Here is a 14,566-nt window from a genome sequence, read left to right as displayed (position 1 = left end):
GGGGCGACTTAGTCTTTCGGAAGACAAGCGCGCCTGCAGACTGGGGGAAGGTCTTTTTATAGGAAAGAGGGCAGCAGAAGCAGATTACAGAAGCAAACGCATTGTTAGTGGTCAGTTGGAATGGGGCCAGGGGCACAGGGGGTTTTTCCTCTCCCAGCACAGATGTATGGGAACAGACATCCTGTTAATTGATGTCCTGTCCTAATCTATGGATATAAAGATCCTGTTTTGCAGCCAGGGACCCTGACCTTACTCTGCACTTACAGTCGTTCGTCAAAAGCTTTGTGAAATGACGTTACAGCAGATAAGCTGGGATCTTTCATAGGGGGAGTTGTCTTCTTCTGTGAATTACTGACATTCTAAGTTGGGCACATGTGCTGACTATGCAAACGGGAGGTTCTCATTAGAGCAGGCCAGCTGCGGGTTCCTTATCGCTTGGGGCCAGGTGGCTGACCGGCTGACCGCAGATATCTCGCCTGGCTTCTCCACCCTTGCTTTCAAGTCGAACTTCCCTGCTCTAATTACTTGCGTTGCTCCAAAGTTTAAGCCTTGCAAAATGGCATTACTGCTGCTTAGTGAGTGGGGGTCTTTCAATAGCACATGCATGCCTTGATTTCTGCACTTTCAAAATGAGGCCAGGACAGAAGCTTCAGAATAAACTTTTAGGTGTTTGGTTAAAAGGCTCCGAAGAGGGGCCAGATTCAAAATAGACTGGCAAGGAGCCAAGACAGATATTCATGAAAATGGAGAGGGGTGTCTTATTAAAGAGCTCTTAAAATTGCCAGGATTTGTAAAGGCAGTCCTCCTCCACCTCAGAGAGCTTTTGTTTTCATGCTTCGTTTGCATAATTAATCCTAAACCCCAAAGAAAAAAAAGGAAAACAGCGGCCTCTGAGTAAAGAAATGGAGCAGACCCTGCCTGTGCCCATCTCCTCCTACTGGAGGAAGTCAGCAAAGGGAATCTATGAGAGGAGAGGCCAAAAAGCAGCCACCGAAATATGAATGACCTCAAGATAGATGTAGTCTTTGTCATTTAGTGTGTGCGTGTGCATGTGTGTGTGTGAGTGTGTGCATTTAAACTCCCTCATTTATCGCTTCCTTTCCCATGAGTTGACTGGGGGCAGATCCCACTTGGAAGGTAGTCTTCTGAAGAGCAGCTGCCCCTGGTCTAGCAGCTGCACATACTTCCTCTTTTGTGGTGACGCTTTTGAGACTAACTTAAGAAGATGGGTGCTCCACCAGTGGGGCACAGGGCACAGGGGCTGCTTTCCTTTTTTATTTATTTATTTTTATGTGGGGGCTTTGTTATTTTGCTAGCTTGTTTGTTTGTTTGTTTTGAGACAATAAGATCTCTCCGGATGTAGCCCTGGCTGACTCACTATGTAGACCAGGCTGCCCTCAGGCTCAAACACATCCACCTGCCTCTGCCTTCCAAGTGCTGGGATTAAAAGTGTGTGCCACCTGCTTTAGCAAACAGCTAAGAAGGAGGATGTCAGGTAGAATGACCAACTTATCCACTTCACTAGGATAAGGTGAATTAGGTATCCAAACACAGAAAAACAAAACGATAAAGATAGTAGGATAAAATTGCAGTCTTTCTGCCTCATGCCCGTGCCTTCACCGCTCCCCAATACATAGCTCTACAGTCTACAAATGACTAGTTGTTCTGCCTGCCATCCAAGGCTATCTGTAATCACTCCTGCTTCTCTATAATTTTAGTCACCCACGCTACCATACTGCACACCTTTTACACCAGTCCAGCAGGTTTGCTCACTTATCCACAGTCATCCTGCTCACCCCCACTTCTGTGTCTTGTTGATGCCATGCACGGCTTCATCCCTTTCCCCATGAGTCCAAGCTCTCATCTTTTTTTTTCAGGAGTCAGCCCTAACCCTGCCAAGCCACCTCTAACCTCCTCTCCCCTCATTTTCCTTTCCTTGTGCTACCTGTACACATCCTCTCTTGTACGAGTCCTTCAAGTCTGTTTGCTTGGCCTTCCCAACAGAGTGTAACTGTAAGGATATGCCTAACGAATGTTTAGTGCGACTCGCCATGACAGTGGTGAGGAAGGTTCCTCGGAGTTACTTCCTCCATGAAGTAGTCAGGCAGGGCTAATCAGACTCTACTCCAAATGCTGTGGCCATCACACCTAGGGCACAAAGTCATTCAGCTGAATATACAAACTTAATCACCCCCTCGGCTCACGGAGGAGGTCAGTCCATGGATCTGTCCCTTCTCAGGCAGGTTGTATTTTGCCAGCACTACATTTTAGACTCAAATTATGAATTATTTCAAGTGTATTCTTTTTATGTTCCAACTAAATCATTATAGGACCGGAAGGGTAGGTAGGACTCCTATTATACTTTCTTTGGATTCCCCCGGGGCTGGTATAAACCTGTAAGTTTCCTGCCATCTGATTCCTCTTCTCAATCAGCTTCTCTACTTTCAGTCTAAAGACTCCCTGGCGCTCTAGGTCACTAAATCCTTGGTCTCTTATTTCCCTGTTCCTGTGCCCTACTGGAAGAAACTAAGTGAGAATGTCCCTGTTTCTAACATTCTTAGGTCCATCTGTATATTGATTAATTTTCCCGCTCTAGTAATAAAATACCTAACAGAAGCAGCTTAAGGGAGGAGGGACTTCTTTGGGCTCACAGTTTCAGGGATACAGTCCATCACGGCAGCAAGAGCAGGAGGCAGCTGGCTACACAACAGCAGCAACTGGGAAGCAAAGAGTGAGCAATGTGCATGTTCACCTCACTTTCTCCTTTTTATTCAGTCCAGGACCCCAATCCACAGAATGCTATCATCACCCACAGTAGTGAAGTCTTTCCACCTCATTAACTGTATCTTAAATCCTCCCAGGCACACCCAGAGACTAGTGGTGATTGTAGATTCTATTAACTTGACAGTCAAGATTAGCTATTACAATCAGTCAATTTCTATGGTCAACTCTAGGCTTTAGGACAAGGGACACTGAAAATGTTGACAGTCATAAGACTCTCAAGATCCAAAAACCCCTTCCCCGCTAAAAGCACAGATCTCTGAAGATGTCTACTGTGGCAGTCTACTGTGACCAGATTGGTGCCTGGCCCAATTATCAATCATCAGAGAGGTGTCAGTCAGCAACTGATGGATGCAGATGTAGAAATCCACAGCCAAAGTTAGGCAGAGTTCGGGAATCCTGTGGAAGGAGAAGGGGGAAAGAGGTTTGTAGGAGCCAAACAGGTCAAGGACTCCACGGGAAGGCCCACACAATCAACTAACCTGGGCTCATAGGGGCTCACGGAGACTGAACCCACAACCAGGGAGCCTGCATGGGACTGACCTAGATCTCTGCATATATGTTACAGTGGTGTAGCTTGGTCTTCTTGTAAAATTTCTAATAGTAGGAACAGGAGCTGTTTCTGACTCTTTTATGGGCTTTGGGACCCTCCTTCTCATACTGGGTTGCCTTGCCCAGCCTTAATACATGGGGAGGTGCTTAGTCTTACTGCAACTTGATATGCCATGTTCTGTTGATATTCATGGGAGACCTCCCTTTCCTGAATGGAGATGGAATAGGAGGGGTTTAGGGGGTGGGAGGGGGCTAATGAGGAAGAGGAACTGGGAGGGGAGGATGTGGGGGAAGGAGGCTGTGGCCAGGATGTAAAATAAATAGATAATTTTTTTTTTTAAAAAAAAGAGCTAGTTAAGTGAAGCCTCCAGGCGGGTCTCTGAATTCTAGGTAGTGTTCCGGGGTCTAGTTCCCCTTTTGTAAAGCACCAAAATTGTGCAAAAAGGGCAGGCTGAAGATATGACTCCTTAGCCACACCCAACTCTCAGTTCAGCACGAAGAAAGACGGAGTCTCAAAGTCACCTTGTCAAAAAGATCTTGGCATTTTTACAGTATTGAGACACCTTCAAAATATGTGACACTTGGGAAGAGTGACCATTCCAAGCCACTGCAACTGGGGAAGAGGGTTCACAGGCCTTCCAGGAGCTGTGCTATCAGGGCAATAGAGGGTACCCACAAGGGGAGAATGTAGGAAGGACAGTAATCAGCAGTGGGTGACTAGCAGGGCACTCGCAGAATACCAGTCTCTGGGAGGCATTGGGTAGAGAAAATCAATAAATACCTAGAAAGGAAGGATGGCTTCCTTCTGTAGAATGCTTGGTTTGGGCTGCAGGAGCCTAAGAGATCTAAGGCAAAAATCGATCCTCTAGGACTTAGGTTTATTTTTCTTTTTTTTTCTATGCACTCTTTAGGGATTAAAGTATCTGGCTTTTCAGTTTATAGCCTATTCCCTCATTAGTATCATCCACAAATAGACTCCGAGCCTGAAATCAAAACACAAGTGTGTCCACTCTACAACCTTACCCCTGGCACTTTACTTTTTAAGAAATCTACTTAAAATGTGGGGGGGAAATCTAATAAAAGTGAACATCTAAATTAGCTTCGAAGAGAAAGAAGTGCTCTCACGAAATGTAGCATGGAAATAGGGGTGATGTTGCCAGGCAGCTGGAAAGCTCTATTTACATTGCCTGGTGGAGGCAAGTGAGGAGAAAAAAAAAAAAAACGTAATGGAAATTACTCATTTTGAAAATAATAAATCGAAGGTATAATTCCCATGCCATATACTACAGCATAAAAAGTACGTGGTCTAGAGGTCCTTGTACAAGGCCATTTGTTCATTACAATAATCTAGCGCCACAGCTTCTCACCACGCCCCCGAAGAGGCCCATAGCCATTAAATGCCCATCACAAATTCACCTTCTCTTAGCCAAAACAACCACTAACCTACTTTCTTTCTCAATACGGTTGCCTGCTGTGGACTCATCCATTTCTTTTGCCAATTGTACTATACCACAGATTCAGTGAATTGCGAAGAAATGCATTTTATTTTGGCTATTGATTCTAACTGAAAGGAGACGGGTCATATCTGGTGATGGCTTCCTTTGCCAGTAGTGTTCCAAGGTGGCACAGGTGATCACATTGCAAAAGACAGTGAACACTTCTGTGTTTGAGTGGCCCCCTTCCTTCCCATAAAGCAACCAGGATTCCAATATGGAGCCTCCACACTAATTATCTTATCTAATCCTTACCACTCCCTCCCCAGAGGCTCTACTCTAAACACCATGGATAGACTATGTTTCTAGGCTCTTCAGACCTCATGATGGGGATTAATTTCAATACATGAAAACCTGGAGGACACTCAAATTACAGCCAAATCAAAGCATGGCCATTTCATAGAACGGCACAATGTATGTGACCTTTTATGGCTTCTTTTACTTAGCAGGGCATGTTCAATGTTCATCCACATTGTGGCAGGTACCAGCTGATCATTCCCTTATGAGTAATATTCCATTGTACAGATATGCCACCAAGAAATAGGGCCAACTGTAGTTGCTGGTAGGTCTGAAATTCAGGGCAGACTAGTGAAATGAGGAGACAATTTTGCATAGGTTGTTTCTGTTCTTTGATGTTGCTTCTCACAGCCCACCTGCCTGCTTTTATTTATTTGGTCTTGTAGTGACTTCACATGAAGAACCTTGCAAGAGGTTTGGCTGGCAGTCCTAGGACCATTATTGCAGTGACTTTGAACAAATCAAATGAACTTCTTTGAACTTCAGATCCCTATGAAATGGAGATGCAGGAGGGGGGTATCTCTCATCTGAAATACTTGGGCCATCTTTCTTTCATAGTTTTCCTGATTTTGCAATAGTTACATATCCTTTGGAAGTTAAACATCTCTAATCTTGAAATCTGGAATTCAAAATGTTTCAAAATTCTGAATGCTTCTGATGTTCAGAAGGTTTCAGATTTCAAACCCTTTGGGATTTATAGCAATAGCTCTTGCCTAGTGTGTAGGCTGAGGCATCTAAAAGACTTTACCTGGCACGAGGGCTAAGTAATAAGTAAACCAGTCGTCGTTGTTTTTGTGGTTCCATTGCCAGTAGAGCAAAGAAAGATATGCATGAGCTATCCCAACACCCCTCGGTGGGATAGGAGGTGCACACAGGAGAATCACCTGGAAGCTCACAGGCCAACTAGCCTGGAGTATGCAGTGCAGCAGCAGACCCAAGAGACACCCTGCCCAAACAAGGTGGAAAACAGAAACACTGGCCAGTGGCTGAGACTGTCAGCTTGAGGCTGGGTTCCACCGGCGCTTCCTAATCACCGCTCACTAGGCTTTGGCAAACAGCAAAGAAAGATGACTTTTCAGGAGCTGCATGTCTATCCTACATAATGCTAAATGTAGCAGAGGGGTCAGGGAGATGAGCATGGAGGAAAGACAAGGGGTTTAAGATTTGATTAGACATGCTGAGTGATATTTATACTTGAGATTTATCTTCTGAGTTCCCTTTTTTTGGTGTACTAGGAATAGGAATAAAATGTGAAGCAACTCCATCCCTTTCTGTGCTCAGCGGAAACAGTGTTTACAGGGAGAGTGAGTATACAGAGGATAGGCACAACTGTGACAGCTGGCGCAGACGCTCCCTGCTCTTGTCCGCTGGAATTTGCTATGAGGTGGCAGTGTTCTGTACCTGTGCTGTCTAATTGCACACGGGCCTGCTGAGTACTTCAAGTGTGACTAATGTGATCGAGGAATTGAAATTTTAATTTTACTGGATCTTACTTAGTTGAAATTTACATCGCCACATGTGGAGAGTTGCCGTCATCATGGAGAGTGCAGCTCTCACTTCTCCTGGGAAATCTGGGAGGCTAATTAGGGAAATAAAGCCTGTACTCCTGAGATCGGTTAAATATCAAAAGAACTGACAACAGGAAGTAGAAGCTTAATTGTTCTGAGAGGGAAGAGAACTAGAGAATTCGAATCTTTACAGAGCAGCAGAATGGGTGTGCTTCACCAACAGGGATGGATGGTGTTGGAATAGGAGAAAACAAAGCAGGAAGCTTTTCCGCCCAGGGTGGAAGAGGTGGGCAAATTCTTGGAGGTAGAACCACCCACATGCCTGAAGATGTGGTATAGTAACCATTGTAAGATAGAGCATGGATGCTACAAGTTAGTTGGTGAGGAGCAGCTGATAGAATTACCTTAATGAACTGGGAAGGCATACGGTTTAAAAGTTAGAGCAGGGAAAGCAGATAGCTTTGTGTTCCAAGGCAGCTCTGTACTTCTCAAGTTGTTTTTGTTTTTCTAACATCCTTGGCATTTTCAAATCAATTACTAAAATTTCTCTGGAAGCCCTATTTTCATTTTCAATACAGTGCTCTGTTTTAAGCGACTAGGACCCAGGCACCAGAGCCTGACTTCCTGGGTTCAAATCTCAGTGCTACTATATGAACTATTTGCAGAGAGATGAAACAATCATCTCTCTGTGCTTTCAGTTCCTCAACTAAAATTGGAGCCCATCACAGCTCCCAGGCAATGAGGGCATTGCAAGTTAGTTCACCCAGGGTCTAAACTAGGACCTGGCGCAGCCAGGTTGGATTAATATTATTTAAGTTAAAGAACTCTTCAGTTTGTTCCAATTTATACAATCAAACCAATAAAATACATTGAACAAAATTTAACATTCCATGTTAATTTGCAAACTCAGCCCATTATAACTAAACATTAGATTTTTTTGCTTAATGAGTTGTATTTCAAAGTATACTATTTCACTTAATTTAACATATAATTATGTACTAAACAGTGAGTGCATTGTTCTTCTCACTGGGTGTATTAATCTATGGTTGGTTTTTGGCTATAAATTTTATGTCTCTATAAACCTCATTCTCTGTTATTAGCTTTCAGTAAATGGTGTTTATGATATTTGTTTTACAAGAAACAAAATGATGTTTTTGGTTTTATTTTCAGAAGTGTCCTAGGTAGCTTTTTGTCAGCTTGACACAAGCTAGAGTAATTTGGGAAGAAGGAACACAATTGAAAAGAATACCTCCATCAGATTCCTTACAGGCAAATGTATGAAGCATTTTTAAAATTAATGATTTATGTGGGAGGGGACAAGCCCAGTAGGGGTGACCCCACCCTGGTCAGGTAGTCCTGGGCTGTTTAAGAAATGTAGCTGAATTTGAGCCTGAAAAGCAAGCCAAGAAGCAGCATTCATCCATGGTCTTTGCTTCAGTTCTTGCCTCAACTTGCTGCCTTGACTTGCTTCAGCGAAGAACTCTAAGCTGTATGGTGAAATAAACCCCCTTCTCCCCTTAAATTGCTTTTGGTCATTGTGCTTTATCACAGCAATCAAAAACAACTTAGGACAAAAATAAAGCCAAGTGGGAGAGGCAGTGGTGCTCAAGGCATGATTTGGTAGCAAGCCAAGATTTGTGATCTTTTCTGTTGTTTAATTTGTAAGTCACACACAATGTCGTGCAGTCTAGAAGTCCCTTGTTCCCCTTGGCACTGCTGAAACTTGTCTTTCCTTGTCATTAAGATCAAGCAGCTCATAGGGTGGTGGCGGCGGTGCCCACCTTTAATCCCTGCACTTGGGAGGCAGAGGCAGGGATCTCTGGGAGTTTGAGGCCAGCCTGGTCTACAAAGCGAGTTCTAGGACAGCCAGGACTATTACACAGAGAAACCCTGTCTTGAAAAACCAAAAAAAAAAAAAAAAAAAAACCAAAAAAACAAAAAAAACTCTAAGCATTTCTAGGTCCAACAAGTGCTTAGTGTGCCCAATAAGCAAGAATGTGAAAGTATATACACAATTTCATTGTTCCTGAATTATACTTGGAGGGGATATTCTTTGTGGGTAGCCCAAGAACATCAAGAGATTTTGTGTCAGTGACAGACCCTTGTATATAGAATTAAGTCAGTCTTAACTTGGACCCAGAGCAAAAGAAGGGTCAAAATCTGCATGATAAGGGGATGGATGGAACTGTTTTAGAACTGCATTGTACCACTACCCCTAGGGCAATCCTCTACTAAATATAATTCTACAAGTACCTGCTTCATTTAATACTTTAGGTTCTGGGGTTTGCAATTAGTCCTCCCCTGCCCTTAAGGGATTCTCATGGGAATTTAACTATGAGAACTGTTGCCTCAGAAGTGGTAAATTGGAGAGATGTTAATGAGTCTTTTAATTTATGGTGACCTGGAAAGTTAGTGGTAAGAGTGGACTAGCATTTCTACACAACCTGTAGTTATTTTATTTGGGTGGGCATAAAACCGGATTAGGTTCCCAGATTCTGTCCTAACTCTTATTGTGCTGTATATGATGCTTTTGTCCTTTTCCTGTATAATCTGGAGGGTTCATGGCTGTTAGTGACAGAAATTGATAACTATTTTGGACAGAAAGTTGTACTGAAAGTGTATTAAGAGGCTCACAGAATGACTGGTTGGGCTGGAGAAGCAGACTCTAAGCTACACAGCCAACACCTTAACAGCCATTGTTACTACCGCATCTACTGTTACCCTCAGGTCCTCTGAGGAGTAGGTACCAGGATGGATGAGCTATATAACAGATATGTTGGTGGAAAACCCTGTGGCAGAAAATCAGGTGGCACTCTGGAGGTGGCTGGGTCAAAAGAGCATTAGACTGAAGTACAAGTCTAATAAAATTATTGGCCATGTTGATGAAGAGTCCTGTGACCTAAGTCACCTACTGAAACAATCCTATATTCCTAAGAACTGGACCCGCTTGCTCAGTTATTCATAGAAGCAGTAAGGTCTCAGAGCATATTAGCCAACTTTGATCATAACAACTATGACCATGGCTAATTGCACGCCTTACCTTTGGAGAACTAGGAGGTACATTTTTATTATGGTCTCAAACAAAGGTTTTTGATTTCTGTATGTTACTGGCTTCCCATTCAAGGAATATATCCTTGGAGTCAGTTTATCTAAGTCACATACCTCTGTCCTGATTGCAAAGGGGATTTGCTTTGTAGTAAGAACTGCTAAGTGTCTGGATTCAGATGGTCGACAAGTTCCTGAAGAGGACAAATGCTCACTATACTCTTTGAACTCCTTAATATCTTTGTCTCGTTCATTGTTAATTATAAATATTTACAAATAATAAAGTGTATGTGTGTGTGCTTGGGCACATGTACCAAGCTTCTAAAAACAGAGGTCAGAGAACAGCTAAAGGGAACCGGTTCTCTCCTTCTACTATGTATGTTCGGGAGACCAAATTAATTTTCTCGGGCTTAACAGTAGGTGCCTTTACCCACTGAACCATCTTGCTGGCCCATAATTATCATTTTGGGGACAGAATCTTTCTGTATATCCATGGGTGGTTTGGAAGTTACTATGCAGACCAGGCTGGCCTCAAACTCACAACCTTTTTTGCCTTCTGCCTCCAAATGGCTGAGATTACAGGTGTGCCACCAAGCACAAAACTTTTGAGCATATATGTATTTAAAAACAATTATAGAAATAACTGTATAAATATAGGTAGCTGGTATTCAAATGTTCTTCTACAATCAATCAGTCAACTTATTATTCAATCAGCAAGCTAGCTACCAAAGAAATGCAAATTAAATTCCAGTAGGATGGCTATAGTCAAGATTGGTAACAGTTGTCAGAGATATAGAGAAACTGGCATCCTTACCTACAGTTGATGGAAATATAAAATGATGAAACCACTTTGGAAACCTCTGGCAGTTTCTTGAAAAGATCCTACTTGGCTGCCAATGAATGGAAAGTGCATTCAGGGTGAGGGAGATGGCTCAATGGGTAATGTGCATGCTAGGAAACTAAGTGACCCAGTGATGGCCACAGCGGGTCTAGCGAAGCAAAGATCATACCTTCGATTTTCCAGAGTTGTGTTTTCTCCTGCGGGCCCTTTACATTAAAATCTGTCCTGAACTTAGAGTGTCGATCCAAGCACTTCATCAATAGTCCTTTCTAATTACACAAGAGACTAGTTCCATCTTTTTGGTCTTCCGGTTTGGGCTCTGTATGAGCAACTGTTGCCAAGATCTAGAGAGCCGTGACTGGGAAGCGCCTGTGGAGCCCAGCCTCAAGCTGACAGTCTCAGTCACTGGCCAGTGTTTCTGTTTTCCACCTTGTTTGGGCAGGGTGTCTCTTGGGTCTGCTGCTGCACTGCATACTCAAGGCTAGTTGGCCTGTGAGCTTCCAGGTGATTCTCCTGTGTGCACCTCCTATCTCACTGAGGGGTGTTGGGATAACTCATGCTCATCACTGCATCTGACTATGTGTATGAGTTCTGGGAACTGAACGTAGATCACCAGGCTTGTCCACCAAACCATCTCATCTATGCACAACACACATGTGTGCACGTGTGTGTGTGCGCGCGCGCATACACACACACATATGCTCGTGTGCACACGAGAGAGCAAGAGAGAGGGGGGAAGGAGAATTGTAGAATTAGGACACGGAACCAGTTGTTTTTATTTATCTCTAATAAGTAGAGGCTTGTGTGTGCGCACAGTCATTAGCTCTCTCCAGCAGCTAAGGCTTACAAAGCTCAAATCACATTAGAGAAGCCTGGTGAGATTTAAAAGGTTATTTTTTTTATAGGAAGGTAAAGGACATGGTTGATATAAACGGTTTTTTTCCACATTCTGTCTCCCAGCCAGGAATACTGAGGTTGACCTGCTTAAGTATATCAACAAAACAGGGTAATGTGAAACACTAGTAAGCGGTGAGACTCTGCCTGAGGCTGGGCTCCACAGGCGCTTCCCAGTCACGGCTCACTAGACCTTGGCAACAGCTGCTCATACAGAGCCCAAACCGGGAGACCAAAAAGATGGAACTAGTCTCTTGTGTAATTAGAAAGGACTATTGATGAAGTGCTTGGATCAACACTCTAAGTCAGGACAGATTTTAATATAAAGGGCCCGCAGGAGAAAACACAACTCTGGAAAATCGAAGGTATGATCTTTGCTTCGCTAGACCTTCTGTGGTTATTTACAACTCAGTTACTTGGTAACTGTCTTCAGCTTTCCCAAACTGTTAAGACAACTGGAAATCTACCAGAAAGACCCAAAAGACTGAAGGAGGAGACACCTTCGCACAGGTTGTTTCTGTCCTTTTGTATTGCCCTTCATGACCCCAAGCACTTTAGAAGAGAGATACTCCCCCTGCGTTATCTCCATTTTATAGGTGAAGCATCTGAAATTCAAAGTTTACTTGATTTGTTCAAAGTCACTGCAATAATGGTCCTAGGTCTGCCAGCCAAACCTCTACAAGGTTCCTCCTGTGAAATCACAAGACCAAATAAATAAAAGCAGGCAGTTAAGAGCACTTGCTGCAAAAAAAAGCAATTACTTACTTGTTGCTCTTGCATAGGACCCAGGTTTGATTCCCAACACCCACATGGCGGCTCACAACTGTCTACAAGTTCAGTCCCAGGGGATCTGACACTTTCCTTTGATCTCGGAGGGCACCTGGCACATGAATACATGAAAGCAAACCCCTCATACACATAAAAGAATAGAATCAATAAATTTAAAACTATTAAAAATAGAAACAGGAGAGGCAGCGGAAGGTTTTCTTTCTACAACAGAAGTAATACTGGCTACTTCCTCCTTTAGCTTCCTTTAGCTTCCTGACTTACTCTACAGTGTTGGTTTGTTTCCTTTTACATTTTTGCTGCTGTTGTTTAATGTGGTGTGTGTGTGTGTGTGTGTGTGTGTGTGTGTGTGTGTGTGTGAGAGAGAGAGAGAGAGAGAGAGAGAGAGAGAGAGAGAGAGAGAATGCGAGAATGCACCACAGTGTGCACATGAGAGAGAGAGAGAGAAAGAGAAAGAGAGAGAGAGAGAGAGAATGCACCACAGTGTGCACATGAGAGAGAGAGAGAGAGAGAGAAAGAGAATGCACCACAGTGTGCACATGAGAGAGAGAGAGAGAGAATGCACCACAGTGTGCACATGAGAGAGAAAGAGAGAGAGAGAGAGAGAGAGAGAGAGAGAGAGAGAGAGAAAGAGAATGCACCACAGGGTGCACATGAGAGAGAGAGAGAGAGAGAGAGAGAGAGAGAGAGAGAGAGAGAGAGAGAGAGAAAGAGAATGCACCACAGTGTGCACATGAGAGAGAGAGAGAGAAAGAGAGAAAGAGAGAGAGAGAGAGAGAAAGAGAATGCACCACAGTGTGCACGAGAGAGAGAGAGAGAGAGAGAGAGAGAGAGAGAGAGAGAGAGAGAGAGAGAAAGAGAATGCACCACAGGGTGCACATGAGAGAGAGAGAGAGGGAGAGAGAGAGAGAGAGAGAAAGAGAGAGAGAGAGAGAGAGAGAGAGAGAAAGAGAATGCACCACAGTGTGCACATGAGAGAGAGAGAAAGAGAGAGAGAGAGAGAGAGAGAGAAAGAGAATGCACCACAGTGTGCACGAGAGAGAGAGAGAGAGAGAGAGAGAATGCACCACAGTGTGCACATAAGAGAGAGAGAGAGAGAGAGAGAGAGAGAGAGAGAGAGAGAGAGAGAGAGAGAGAGAGAGAGAGAGAGAATGCACCACAGTGTGCACATGGAGATCAGGGACAAATTACCGGAGCTGGTTCTCCTCACTATGTAGATTTGTGGATTCCACAGAACTCAGGACCTCAGGGTTTGCCTGCTGAATCATCTTGATAGCCCCTCGAAATTGTTTTTATTTTTTCTGTGTATGTGTGAGTGTCTTCCTGTATGTGTCTGCTGTGTGCATGCCTGGTGCCCAGTGAGACACAAGAGGGCATCAGGTCCCCTGGAACTGCAGTTACAGTTGGATCTGAACCGCCATGTGGGTGCTGGCAACTGAACTCAAGTTCTCTGCCAGAACAGCCAGTGCGCTTAACCATAAGCCATTAGATTAGCTTTGGTTTTGTTTTGCACGTAGGGCATAGGTGGACAGAGTCATTGTATATCTTAGTCTAGCCTCAAATTCATGTAACCAAGTCTGGCCTTGAACTAATTTCCCTGCCTCCACCTTCCAAGTACTGGAATTACAGGCATCATACCACCGTATCCCTGACTTACTTCAAACAAACACTACATTCTTCAGATTCTGGCTTGACGGCCACATGATGAACATTAATGATCATGGGACGGGTGAATGTGGTGCTGTACACCTGTCAATCCAGCACTGCAAAGGTGGAGGCAGAAGGGTCAGGAGTTCAAATTTATCCTCGGGAACATATTAATAGCAAGTTAAAGGCCAACCTGGGATACATGAAAGCTGTCTCGAAAATAAATGTGCGTGCTTCATAGGGTTGCTGAGGAGAACAAGGGAAATACTGAGCATAAAGCAGGCTTAACACAATGCACGGAGACAGTCAGCAATGAGTAAATGCTAGTTATTATTAGTACTCAGTGAACTGACACTTTTGCATGTCTATGATCCTCTGAAGACTGCAGTTCTTGTCTTCTCTGATGATTATCTGAAAGCATTGCAAGAGCCCAGATTAATCAGAGAGAGAGACAGATTGAATCATATTTAGTCATATTTTGTTAGGCTTATTTCATTGTATTCTAATTCTTTGAGAATTAAAACTTCATCTGCTTCAGTCAGAGTTCTGCCAGGAGACAGATGGCATACTCAAATTAGCATAATTATAGTAGAAAATTTAACAAAAGGACTATCTACAAAGGTGCTGGCAGAATAGTAAAATCAAGAAGGAGACAGCGCAATAACTTAGGGCTGTTTCCATCCTCCAGCCAAAACGAGAGCAAGAGTATTTACCATTTAAGA

The sequence above is a fragment of the Microtus oregoni genome, unplaced genomic scaffold (genome assembly GCF_018167655.1).
Source record: "Microtus oregoni isolate MIOR12 unplaced genomic scaffold, Mior012 000050F_004, whole genome shotgun sequence".
Classification (NCBI taxonomy): Eukaryota; Metazoa; Chordata; class Mammalia; order Rodentia; family Cricetidae; genus Microtus; species Microtus oregoni.
This window is presented reverse-complemented; position numbering follows the sequence as displayed.